Source organism: Pezoporus flaviventris, unplaced genomic scaffold, assembly GCF_033815535.1.
Source record: "Pezoporus flaviventris isolate CSIRO_AGI_PZ_B2104156 unplaced genomic scaffold, CSIRO_AGI_Pfla_v1 ptg000046l, whole genome shotgun sequence".
Classification (NCBI taxonomy): domain Eukaryota; kingdom Metazoa; phylum Chordata; class Aves; order Psittaciformes; family Psittacidae; genus Pezoporus; species Pezoporus flaviventris.
The window spans coordinates 1,524,849-1,537,764 of NW_026892594.1; the positions used below are offsets into that span (position 1 = coordinate 1,524,849).

At 49.2% G+C, this 12,916-nt stretch overlaps 1 protein-coding gene across 1 annotated transcript in view; it reads right to left on the bottom strand.

Annotated features, from left to right (window-relative positions):
* LOC133276786 (collagen alpha-1(VII) chain-like) overlaps positions 1–5,236 on the bottom strand; it is a 121,908-nt gene extending 116,672 nt beyond the window's left edge. The window contains exon 1 of the mRNA XM_061467946.1: positions 5,023–5,236. The gene's annotated coding sequence lies outside the window, so the exon portion shown is untranslated. The remainder of the gene's footprint in view (positions 1–5,022) is intronic.
* Between the last annotated feature and the right edge of the window lie 7,680 nt (positions 5,237–12,916).

Here is a 12,916-nt window from a genome sequence, read left to right on the forward strand (position 1 = left end):
ACAAGGGCTGCTGGCTTCCCAGTCCCACCAACATGAGGTTTAGACCCCAGAGCTGTTGCTTCCTATAGGAAACGTGGTGGGGAGATGGGGATCATGTATAAAAGCAGCTGGATTAACATCTCAATAGGCCTCCTTAGAGCACAGCAAGGGTTGGCTATGGCTTTCCTCCAGGGTGGGAGACATGGCGAAGGGGTGGTTTGTGCCCATCTTCTTCTCATCCATCAGGCTCCAATATCCTATGGCGCAGCTTCTGCAGCGTTCATATTGGAGTCACACAACAAGGAGCAAAGCACAGGTTAGGATTTGCTCAGATCTGATGGAAACAGACAGTTAAGGGCAAAACTTCATGGAGGAGAGAGCTCCTTGGGATCTGGGCCATTCCCCACTGGGGAGAGGGCAGCAAGGCTAATGGAAAGGTGACAAACAGGTGGAGGTAACTGGCAGGTTCTCTTCCCCCAGTATGGGACAGCTTGCAGAGGAGTGTCCAACCGGGGCTGGTTTTGCCACCTTCCTCTTCCTGCAGGAGTTACCCAAGCAGCATCCAGGAGCATTGGATGGAGCACTGCATCTTAGAAGCACCAAGGGGAAAAGCACAACGATACCTTATGAGTCCTGTAAAGGAAAGCTGGACCCTCCTCTCCTTTCCTCCACACCACGGTGACTCCCCACATGTCAGGTTTTCAGATTAACAATGGGAAAAATACCTTGCTAGCTAAACTTGGAAACTTTTCCAAGCTGAATGTTACAATTGGATGGTGGTTGTGAAGATCATCTCCAGCAAGCCTCTTCCTTCCTCTCCCAGAGACCCACTTTTGAGGGGGATTGATGGTTTTGCTTGGAAACAGCAACAGAGGGTTTGCTGCTCACCCCTAATCTCTCCTTCTTGCAAGCAATGCCAAGGGCACAGTGAAGGTTCGGGGTGGGTAACTCTGAAGGAGGGTTTTCACTGCTCATCAGAGGTCTACATGGAACAAATGGCTCTGCTTCAACCCTATAGACCTCCCCACTGGGCTTCCAATCCTAATACAGCCTTTGATAGCATCACCTGGGCATCCACAAGCTGAGAAGCATCACAACGTGAATCCTACTTAAAAATGAGTGATACACTTGGAAGAGAAAAACCTGAAAGAGAAGTAAGTGATGGTGGTTAAACAGTACTTGAGTGCATTCCCAGACACCTTGAAACCAACTTCAGCTTCTTTCTGCTGCCTCCATTCAGTTTAATGCTCAGCTTTTAAATGAGCCACCCTGCTTTTGGCTGTGAGGTGATGGGAGATCCCTCAGCACGTGTGGCACAGAGACAGGAGCTGCCCATTGAATGGGTATCACAGTTTGAAGTGTTATTTGGGGGGTTTTCACCCTGTTGTCATCAGGGGCATGCACGAGATGATGCTTCTGTCTTCCCATAAAGCAGGTGAAAGGTCCCATGGGATTATGTATTGATGGAGTCAAAGGCAATACTTCCAGACAAGGAGATCAATAGATGGTGGTGGGGATGCTGGTGGGGAAAGAAAGGCTTGGGAAGTCAATTGATGAAGGGATTGACTGCTGGGCTGGCAGCCAGGCTGCATTCCTCAGGTTACTCACTTAGGCTGGATCTTTTCCACAGTATTCACATTGCAAAGTGCTGCTGAGCAGGACTTGAGGGGACTGGGAGCTGGGACAAAGAAAACACAGATCCCAGCCTGAGGTCCCGCATGCCCCGTGAGCCTCTTGGTTTTGTGGCTGGGTAAATTCCACAAGCAGATCCCTGTTGCCTCTGGGCTGATGCCATTTCACTGCCTCCAGGCTATTCAATTCCATCTTGCTGGAACAAGGACCATGTTGGAGCAAGCAAGGGACGAAGGGCTTGTGCATGGGACTTGCATGCTCCATCTGCTCAGGACCCATTGCAGGCAGCCTAACCCTGCCAATCTACTCTTTCAACCCCATCCAACCTCACAGACACCCTCCAGGACCTACGACCTAAATCTACACCCTGATCAGGAGCCAACCTCAGCGGGGCACCACAAACCCACCATAACAGCTGACCCCTACAGATCATGTTTGACAAAGCCTCCTAGGATGAGGATGGGCCCTGAACGTTCCCTGCTGTCTCCTGACATGGTCACAATGCAAGTACCAGCTGCCCTTGTGTTAACAGTCTCTGCTGAAAGGGATGGAAGCACCACAGATCTCAGCTTCAGGTTCTATTAAGCAAGTGAAACCCTTCCCAAATGCACCTACCCATAGTTCCCTGGCATTTGCATCCTGCTGAGATGGTGCCACTAGGTTTACATCTTGATTTGGACTATTCTGGTCTCCCAGCTCTCGTGTTCAGTACTGGCTGGATTGCTGCGGCATTGAAGCAAATTGTGACAGGCTGACATCTCCCTGATCATACAGCACTGGCATAACTTGCCATTTTTACTATACACCATTATTTTTTACCTCTCTACAAACCTGCTGTTCTGTGCAATCGTATTTTATACCCGCTATAAACTGGTGTTAATGGTTGAGGAACTGAGAACTGGCTCCCTGTATCCATCTAGACAGGGTTTTATGGACCAACTGTCCATCCTGTTCAGCAGGATGCTCCAATCAAAGCTCCCATGGATGCAGCTAAACCTATTTTGGACATTCCTCTCTATTCCTCCCGCTCTCCCAGAGTTGCTGCTGGGTCTGTGTTCACCCAAGACACAGGGAAGGAGGATTTATGGACAGTGAACAGGAAAGAGGCACCCACTTCCCAGCCAGGGCAAGAGCAACCAGTCCATGAGCTGGAGCCAACCAGTGGGGTCTGTGGAAGGATTTAAGCCCACATCTCTCATTTTTCAGATGCATTTCTTTATTGCCTTCCTTCCACTCAAAGGTGAGCCTGAAATGAAGACATCACCCACCTTTCACCACCACCTGGTGCTACAGTAAACTCAAACCACCATTCACCCCAGCAAACAGTCGCACTCACCCATCCTTCCCCAGGTTTCCCATTTACACAGACCTCTGCTCCCTGTTTGAGCAGAGGGGAAGTTCTATTTCAAAGCACAGGTGTGAAAGGTCCCCAGATCTTAGCTCTGGCTTCCTCCTGCAGTGGTTGCAGGTCTGCTCCCTACCATGGCAGGGTGACCTTTCCTATGGGAAAGGGGACATCATGAACAGGAGCAAGGGTCCAGGTAGCCAGACAAAGGAATTGGAGATGCCTGCTGCTTTTCTTCTCTTTTTCCCTTATCCACTATCAGGGCCAGAAGAACAAATCTGATGGGGAGGCACTATTTGGGACAGGAAGATCTGAGGATTACTGAAACATAAGCAATGTTTGGGAAAGCTGGGTGGAAAAAGCAGACAAGCTTCCACGCACATAAACCCATTTCCAGTCATGAGCCCCAGTGCACTGATATTTAAGACCAGGGAGAGCTGACAGAGCTGTTCCAGTGAGAAAGCCCTGAGTAGCTGCTGTGCCAAACAGCTTCTGGAGAGGAGATACCACCCCACCAGTTCCCATTGTATAAACCAGGCTGAGGACAGTGCCAGGACCTGCAGGTGGGGACACGGCCCCATATTCATGGGCCAACCTCATATTCACAAACACAGCCTTAAGCACCTCCTGGCCCAACACATCTCCCCATGCACATGATGCTGCTTGGAGCACTGGAATCATTGAATCATATGATCACAGAATGGTTTGGATGGACAGGACCTTCAAAGCTCATCTAGTCCTACCCCCCTGCAATGAGCAGGGACATCTTCAACTAGATTCAGGAGGAGAGATGTCTGCAAAGCACTGGGGAGCCCAAACAGCATCATCCATCCCATTTCTGCTCCTCCTGATCCATTCAATGGAGCGACTTCTGCAGACTCCATCACTTCATTAGAGCCACAAAGACTCTGCAGACACCCCATGAATCATCTGCCTGGTGGCCAATTTTCTCCTCTCCCCGGAAGAAAGGCACTTTCTTGTAATCCCTGATTGCAAGCAGAAATCACATTATTTTGGGCCTATGATGGAGAGCAGCCAACTGGAATTGGTAATCACTGCTGCTCCCTGCGAGACATCATGTCAGCATCTACAGGGGGAGGTGGGGGGGGGCTGGTGCTGAAGGATCTCAGTCACCATAACCAGTACTGAGGCAGGAAAAGCTGGGTTGTGTGACTTGAAGCTGGGTCAGTAACGACCCTCGAATCAGGAGCTACACACGTGTGGTTGCACCCAAGCAATCACTGCATTCATTGCAAAGCTCCATTAGTCTGGGACCAGATGTAGGAAAGCAGAATCCCACCCCTGAAATCATCCTTCCTTCCCAGAGAGGAATGGTCCCAGACCATCCCCTTCTGCTGCTTCTCCCATAAACCACTGAAATATCCATTCTGTCTGGAGTTATAACCAGTTCCAGTGGGGTCTGCCCCGCTGCTGTTAAAGCTTTGATCCAGGATTTGCTTTCAGCTCTTGCTATTCACCACCATCCACCTCTCGCAATCCAACTGAACAAGATTAGAAGAAAACTAACTCCGTATTAAGGAATAGCTCCTTATTCCACTGATGGGAAATTCACTGGGGCCAGAGTCTGCCCATTGCAATGCTCAGACATCATGTGTGCATCAAAGGAAGCAACAGGAACCCAATTCCTCCCACAACACATCACACCCCCCCCCCCACAAAACCAACCCACCATGTGCTGCACACAACAGCACTTCACCACCTCTCCCTGCCTCCACAACCAGCTGATGCCCCTGAACCACCCCCCATCGTGGGAAGTGCAAATTCACCCCAAAATCCAGATTTCAGGCAAGTTTGGGGCATCTCAGACACTTCTGAAACAGCAGCGAGGGGTTTGTGCCATGCACAGGGAAGCTGGGAGGCTTTTTGCATCCTCCTCATCCTCCCCATCACCCCCCATCCCGTTCTCACGCCTTTGATGCCACGGTTCATTTCACTGCAACCCGAGAATGGGGAGAGCAGAAACACCCATGACAGAGCATAGAAAACCCAGTAACAGGGCAGATGGGCAGACAGGCAGCGAGGGACAGACAGACAGCACTGCTTACCTGGGCCACGCCACCGCGCGTTGGCTTCTCCCTATGGATGAGAGGGTCCAACAGCCCCAGGAACAGGCATCAGCATCGGCCGGGCTGCAGTGAAACTCCCTGCACGCTTGGAAGAAGAAGTTATGAGGCAGGAGGAGGGGCTGCTCCGGGCGTTCCCCCCTCTTCCACCTCCGACTCCTTCTCCGAGGGCCGGCAGCTGGGATGGAAGCAGTGGAGGGGAGGCTGGGATAGGGGATGCCACCCCATAGGAATGCTGGAGTGAAGAGGAGGGGAGGGAAAACACAAATCCTTACCTTGTGGGCACAAAATAGTAATAAAATAACTGGGATGTTTGCAGAGGAAGGGGCCAGTGTGGGGAAAAGGTTGGGAGGAGGGGAGGGGAAGTCTCTGTTTCCAGGAGGTCAAAGAGCTCAGGTTGATATTAGCAGCAGGAGAGGATGGGAAATGCCAGAAGTGGGGTGCAAAACTGATATATGGGTCTGCTTCAGGGGTCTGACATTGCTGGGAGGGTATGGAGGGGCCTGAGTCAAGAGGTCTCAAATCATGATTTCACTTTATCTGTCTCATCTCACAACAGCAAAGAGCTTTTTAGAGATGGTCTCTTAGACGGAGGATGTTAGCAGTGACACTAAGAAACTGAGGCACAGGTGGTGAAGGGAATGCAGGTGTATTTGATAGGCAAACCCTGTTGGATATATGGGAAATGACCCCATGATATTTACCATATGTGAGAAATGACCCCATAAAGGACACCAGCACCACATGGGGATGGTGGAGTGACCACAGAGCTCTGGATGAGATGGGTAGGCTCACTTTGCAGGGCTGAGAATGGGTGAGACTGGAAGACGAAGCCCCCTACTACTAGGAAGGAGATCAGTGCCAAAGAGGGCCTGAGGAGCACATGCAACATATCACCTTCATGGAGCATAAGGGACCCCCATCCACAACCACCTCCCACATCTATCACTATCAAAGCCAGATACACCCCGCGGCAGTCCAGTAGTGGGGTGAAACCCCCTTCAGCCACCCCTTGAGGTTACACCACATAAACAGAGATTTCAGCTCAGGAAAAGACCCAGTGGAAGAACCAGGGACTGAACATCCAAAATCCTGATTTTGGTGCTCAAAACAGGGGCTGTTCCCCACACCACCAGTTGTTTTGCAGTGCCAGGGGTCCTGAGAACTCCAGATCCGGTGAAGAACAGGTCATATCACAGCAGGTCCTATCCCTCCCAGCCTCTGGCCAAGTGATAATAAACAGGCCAAAGAGGTCAAAGACATAAGGGAAGAGTGAAAGACAGAAGCCCCCAGGGTGAGCAGGAACACACTGGGTTGAGATACGAAGCAGGAGGGAATCCCAGCCCCATCCTGACCCTGGAGGTCCAGGTGAAGCCAAAGGGGATGGGGAGATAGATGAAGAGGATGTACAAAGCGTCCCCAGGGCTCCACGTTTGATTACTGCTTCTGGGACCATCACAGCCCCATCAGCAAAGAAGAGTACCCTCAAACGGCTGCTAGAAGACATAAATCAGTGTCTGCTTCCAGGTGTGTAGGTTTAACAGTAAGGATAGAGCAGTGCAGCTCTTTCCATCCCTCCCCACCAGCTTGAGCCCGCAGGGAGAACACTTAGGTTGACGTTTTCCCACTCCAGCAAAGGATCCCAGGAATTAACTGCTTCCTGACCATATATACTCACATCTTCTTCCCTCTACTCAGACCATTCCTGGCTGAGAACATCACCCAAAACTCTGCAGGATTTAAGAAATAGGATTGCCTGCAAATCCCAGGCTTCAGAGGAGCACTCCTTGAGGCTCAGGCTTAACAACTGAATCTAATTGAACCATATAAAGCTCCCTAAAGCCCTGAATGCCTCGTTATCAGGCTGAATAGGCTTAATTGCAATTGTATCTGCATTCAGCAATTGAATCTTTTCACAAGCCCTGAGTGGGGCAATCAGGAGATGCTTGTGCCATGCAGCTCAAGTGCCTTTCCAGCAGAGCAGGGCTGCAATTGCCATTTGGAGGTGCCCAAAACTATGGCAGGAGTTGTGGTTTTAATCCAGGTCCACTGGAGTTCTTCCTGGGCGTATGTGGCTTCTTGCTGTATTCAGAAGAAATACAAGAAGCAACCCAATGGGCTCTCTTGCCCTTTTCTGTCTCCAGGGTCACTAATGATAAGGCAGTTTGCAGCATGATGGGGGTCAGTCTCATCTACAGCCTGCACCAAGTCACAGCGATGATGAGGCTGGCCATCTTATGTGTCCAGACCTCCTGGTTGGCTTCTCAGTGCCTAAAGGGGCTGCAGGGAAGCTGGAGAGGGGCTTTGGACAAGGGCCTGTAGGGACAGGCCAAGGGGAATGGCTTTAACCTGCCAGGGGGGAGACTGAGATGAGCTCTTAGGCAGAAGCTCTTCCCTGTGAGGGTGCTGAGGCGCTGGCACAGGGTGCCCAGAGAAGCTGTGGCTGCCCCATCCCTGGCAGTGTTCAAGGCCAGGTTGGACACAGGGGCTTGGAGCAAGCTGCTCTAGTGGAAGGTGTCCCTGCCTGTGGCAGGGGTTGGAACTGGAGGAGCTTTAAGGTCCCTTCCAACACACACCATTCCATGATTCTGTGATAAATCTTTAACACCTGACTATGTGGTACATAAGTGAGCTAGCTGGGGTGGCAGAGCAGTGCTGCTCAGTTAATAACCAAGCACAGCCCTGTGCCAGCACAGCTGAAATGAAATTTCCCATTCTCAAGCCTAATTTGCTTGGCTCAGGGATATCTACAGGCACCTGCATCATGACCACATCCAGCTCCTCTGTCCTAATCCGCAAGGATGACCACGCTGAGCAACAAGAAGAAACCAAAAGTGTCCAACATCTCCATCTCAGTGTGGGGCCGTAGAGATGGGGCCCATCTAGCTGCTAACTTGTTTGGGTGCCACCCTTCCCCAAGGAACTGTTCTCAGTTCATGTAGTAGTTTCATATTTGGTTGTTGAGCAGTAGATGTGAACACCTGGAGCTCAACAACCCACTATGTTGTTACCAAACCCTAGAGCCAAAGAGCCTCCATCAAAGGGATGGAGCAGGGCTGAGGAATGAAATTGGTTCTTTAATTGTCAACCAAGGAAAGGGGGGGGGAATATCAAACAAGGCCAAGTGCAAATCATAGAAATAAACTGTGCTGAAGCATATTTGGGACCTTTCCAAGAGAGGCTTCTCAGCTACTCAAGCAATCAGCAATATTTTAAAGCAATCAAGGGAGAGTAAGGGAAGGCAAACAAAGAGGAGCATTCACGGGCAGTCACACTCGCCTCAATGCCAACCTTCCTGGGGAGTAAAGACTTTCCATTTTCTAAACTTCAGGCTTAATATTTAGCACAATGTCTCGTCCCAACACATAATTCATCAGATAAAGGCAGGGCGAGGTCCAGCAGTATTTGCTGATCCCCAACCACCTCTGCCTTAAGAAACCATTGAAAGGAAACCAGCCCTTGTTGCTCATGCCCTTGTCCTTCCTTAGCCTGAGGCCTAGAAAGCAGAGATGGGGCTGGTGCAGAGACACAGCAGAGCTGTCATGGGGCTGAGAGGTTGGGTATGGTCCCTGGAGGAAAAGAGAGCTTGAATAAAGATACATGAGGTCTCATTCAGACCAGTTGTGCCATGATGGTTCTTACCACTCCCACTCCAAGAGAAGCCCAGCCCCAAAATCACTGGAGCCACTTTTCCTCTTGTCCAAAATCAGGTTCCCAGTTGTTTTCCTTGTTGAATTTTCCCATTATGCCATCACCGCTTGCAGATCTCTCCTTTCCTTTCCTATTTATCCACCACTTCACTCTTCTTGCATGAAGGTTCTGAACAGCTTCATTTCTTTGGCCTTTCCCTCCCTTTCTCTAACTGCCTTTTCCCAGCTTCCCAGGGCACTTCGACATCCCCACCCAACTGCAGAGCCCTTCAGAAGGTCCCCCAGAGCTTAACCTGGTCCTGTGTCCATTGAACTCAGCAGAAATAGTTCCCCAGGGCAAGGCCACCGGTGGCATCCTGAGCTTGATTCAGATGAAAGCAAGACTGGCATCTAATGGCACCTGAGATGTCTTTAGCTATTTGGGACATTGACTTGGTCACTCACTTCCTAATTCTTTGTGCTTCTAAGACATACCTGGATGGGAATAAACCTTATTTCACCCTCAACCCCTTTCTCAAGAAGGACCAACAAAAGGCAGGCAGAGGGACATAGCAATGGAGAAAAGCTGACCTTGAAGTCTGCCCCTTTCTGGATGAAGCTTTGTGGGATCACCTCCAAAGCGTGAGGTTGCACTGAGACATGAGGTGACCCTGGACTTCTACAAGAGAGGCACTTAACACCCTATAGACACTCAATACCCTCCACATAGCTGGCAGGAGGGTTATAGCCCTTTTATAGTGACCATGGCCAGCGTAGATGTATCTCAGCTCCCATTCTCTTCCACCGGCAGATGGGGAAGCTGTTACCTTGAGCTGCTTTCACCAGTCCTCTTTGTCTCCATCCTCTCAGGGGAGTTACTATATGAGTAAATGTTAACCCTTTTCCAGCAGTCAGGTCAGCAAAACCTATTATTTAAGCTTACTAGAACACACTTAATCTCACTAGCCAGCATAACACAGGTGTAAATGGCATTACATGAAGTGGGTCCTCCCGACCACTGCAGTTCAACCTGGTTCTCCCTGCATGCACGTTTCACCCTTTCATTTATTCATTGCCATGCTGAGATTTGCTTATTTTGCAAAGGAAAACACCAGCAGCAAGAGGAAATATTAAACCAGTACCCAGAGAGACAACAGCAACTCCTCCTTCATGCAGTGATGTGGTTTTGGAGAAGGGGATTGCTTCAGTTCTTTGGAAAAGTAATTAAAGAACAAGAAGATAGGAGGAAACCTTACTTCCAGTTGGCAGCAACAAGCTGTGTTTGATCTGCAGTGTGAAACCAAGCTCAGCCACAGGGTATCAGGGCAAGGGAGCACAGATTAGCTAGAGGAGGCAGAGGTTTGGTACGGGACACTGGTACTTATCAAAGCGTGACCCTCATCCTATGCCCTGTGCAGGATATATTGCAAACAACTAAATGTTCCCACTCTATTCTTCATGAGCCTAAAAATAAAGAAAGAGAAATCATATAAATGATCTTCTTTCGACCATTCGTGCATCTTAAGGTGTTTTAAACATAGGACAACATAAATCTCACAGGAAAAGTGGTTTTTCTCTGTAAGAACCAGAAATAGCTTCTACAGTGCTACAGGGAACCTTCAAACTTGCATATTCAGGAAAACGAAGGCAAGACTGTACCATACCATGCAGAAAGAGAGGGCAAATCTCCTGGGAGCTCTGAACCAGTGGATACATCAGGGTGTAGCATCCAGATGCACTGACTTCAGAAGAAGAAGCAGCAGATCTGCATCGCTGACTGCCAGGTTGGGATGTGCTGCTGTCAGGCCCAGATCTACTGGGGTTACCCTTGAGGAGCTGTATTGCAGTTCAGAGATATGGTCCAAGTGGTGGTGTGCAGCTTTCTAGCCTCTCACCCAGAAATATGGTCCAAGATACATGCCCATAGTGGGCAGGTGGCAAAAGTACTGTCAGGGATGAAAAGGAGACCTCATTTTGCTAACTGATGACAGAAGCAGACCGAGCTCTCAATGTCCAAGCCAATCATGCCCTCTCAAGCTTGCGATGCTCGTAGACTAAGAGGTCCTGGCCTTAGTCTCGATGCGTGCTCCCAGTGGAGCCCTCTCGGGATGGCCTCCATGGGAAGCAAAATAACAGATAAAAAGAGAAGTTCAAGAGAATTTGTGATCTCGAAACAGCTATGAAGAACCCACAGATGCTGCCAGAGTGTGCCGTTCCGTTCCAACGGGACTCATCCCATTCCAATGAGGAATCCAGTGGAGGAGCCTAGTTACTGCCAGGACTGCTGCTCACTTTGGGTCACTCCATCATAGGGGCAGGAAAAATCTGGGCAAAACTGCTGTCAAAATAATGTAACTTTGCAGGAAAAAACATCAGAAGATTTGGAATATTTAAAGTTCGATCCATGTGATCACTTCCATTTGTCATTTCAAAGCACATTTTGGAGTCCAGGAGAGTGAAATCCCTCATCTGTAGATGTTCCCATCCTGAAACCACTGGGGTACCTGAAAACATCCTCGTGTAGCACAGCAACACGCAGCCCAGGAGCTGTTACAACAGCGCTAATTGCAAGTGGTACCTTTGCCCCTTGCTGTACTAAGGTCTTCCTTGCGGAGTTAGGGAATGGAGCCTGATTACTTTCCCACTCAGGCTGGAGACTCAGACCATTTTCCCATCACTGGGAAAGCTGTTTTCTCAGGCTGCTTTGCTCTATGAGCTCATTTCAGTCCAGCAGGCAGAGCCAGCTAGTGTTACACCCCAGGAATGGGTATGATTTGCAATTCAGTGCATTAGGGACCGCTGTAATTGCAGACCAGGGTGACCCTTTGCTTCCAATTCAGCAGCCGTTTTTGCCTGCCCTGCTTTTTGTAGCAGCCGTTTATGTGAAGCCGTTTGCAGTGACTCAAAAACCATGCTCAAATTTTGCCTCTTTTCACCATTTACTAAATCAAAGAGGAAATAAAGCAAAGAAAAGCCTTCAAAGAGCCCCACTGTGGTTAAGCCTCTAAGTACCTATAAGTTAAGCTTCTAAGTATCAGCCAGACAATGAAGTGCAGAGACTCAGCCAAAAACTTCCCCTTGACTCTGCCCCATGTTTATGCAAGCACTGCAGTGTTACCTGCTTTAAATAGGCACAAATGTCATGTGTTTTAAGCAAAACAGCATTAAATAGCTGTGTGTTGTATAGATGGGGAGATTAAGGGCTTAGCTCTTACTGTGGTTTAACAAGGCACAATGCACAAGCAGAGAGGAAGCCTTCAAGCAAGAAAATGCTCCTAGGCCAGTATATGTGCAAGGGGAAAAGTGTTATTTTTAGGAGGGAGGAAGAGGTGTGAAATCATACTGGCCAGGGGCAGTGTAGGATCATGTACATGGGAACACATATGGTTATATAGGCCCAGCTGATGCCCAACAACTTGTTAAGACACCATGGGTTTGATGCCTTTGCCTAAAACCAGGCATTTAGTGCTGTAAGAGGTGTCACCAGGAATCAGGGAAAAGGGAGAGCTCTCCTCCTGAACAGGCTTTTGGAGGCCTGAAGAGATAATCCAGAACCTGAAAATACAGTGGATTCACATCTTCAGGCCACTGAACCCATTCCCATGTCTGATCCCTGTGGCACTGGGATCGCTGACAGCTAATCCTCCCTTCTGGCATGTCCTATACCACCAGCACAGGATGGATCACGGGTGTCTGTCATATTGCTGTGGGCTTCATTTCTCTTTAAGTCATCAAAATAAAAGCAGAGGAGCCCATGTTGCCAATAAAACCATTGCCATTGGATGCTGAATGTGAATGACTGAGCAGCAGCAACAAGGATGGTCACTGGAGATCAGGATGTTGCGACATGCAAGAGCTCCTGCAGAAAGCAGACCCCTGGTGTCCCCACACATACATGTGCATACAGGAGCAGTGTCCACAGCCTCTTCACCTAGTGCTATCCCCACCCTGTTCCTTGGGAGGGTTTCATATTTTGAGCCATTTCAAGATTTCCCTGCCTGCAAACCAGAGTTTTCCAAACAAAAGCAGATGGAGCACAACTTCAAACGTTTGTTTTTCTTATGGAAGAACAGAATCCATTCTCCTATCTGATAAAATACTGCCAACTGAAGTCATTTTAAAGCAAATAAATGAAAACAAACCTTTTAGAAAGCAGCCATGCAGCACTCTTTCACTTTACAGCATCTAAACTGCTGAGCCTGATGCTCTGAGGTGTCACAGACCCACCTTCATTTCTGAAAAGGAAT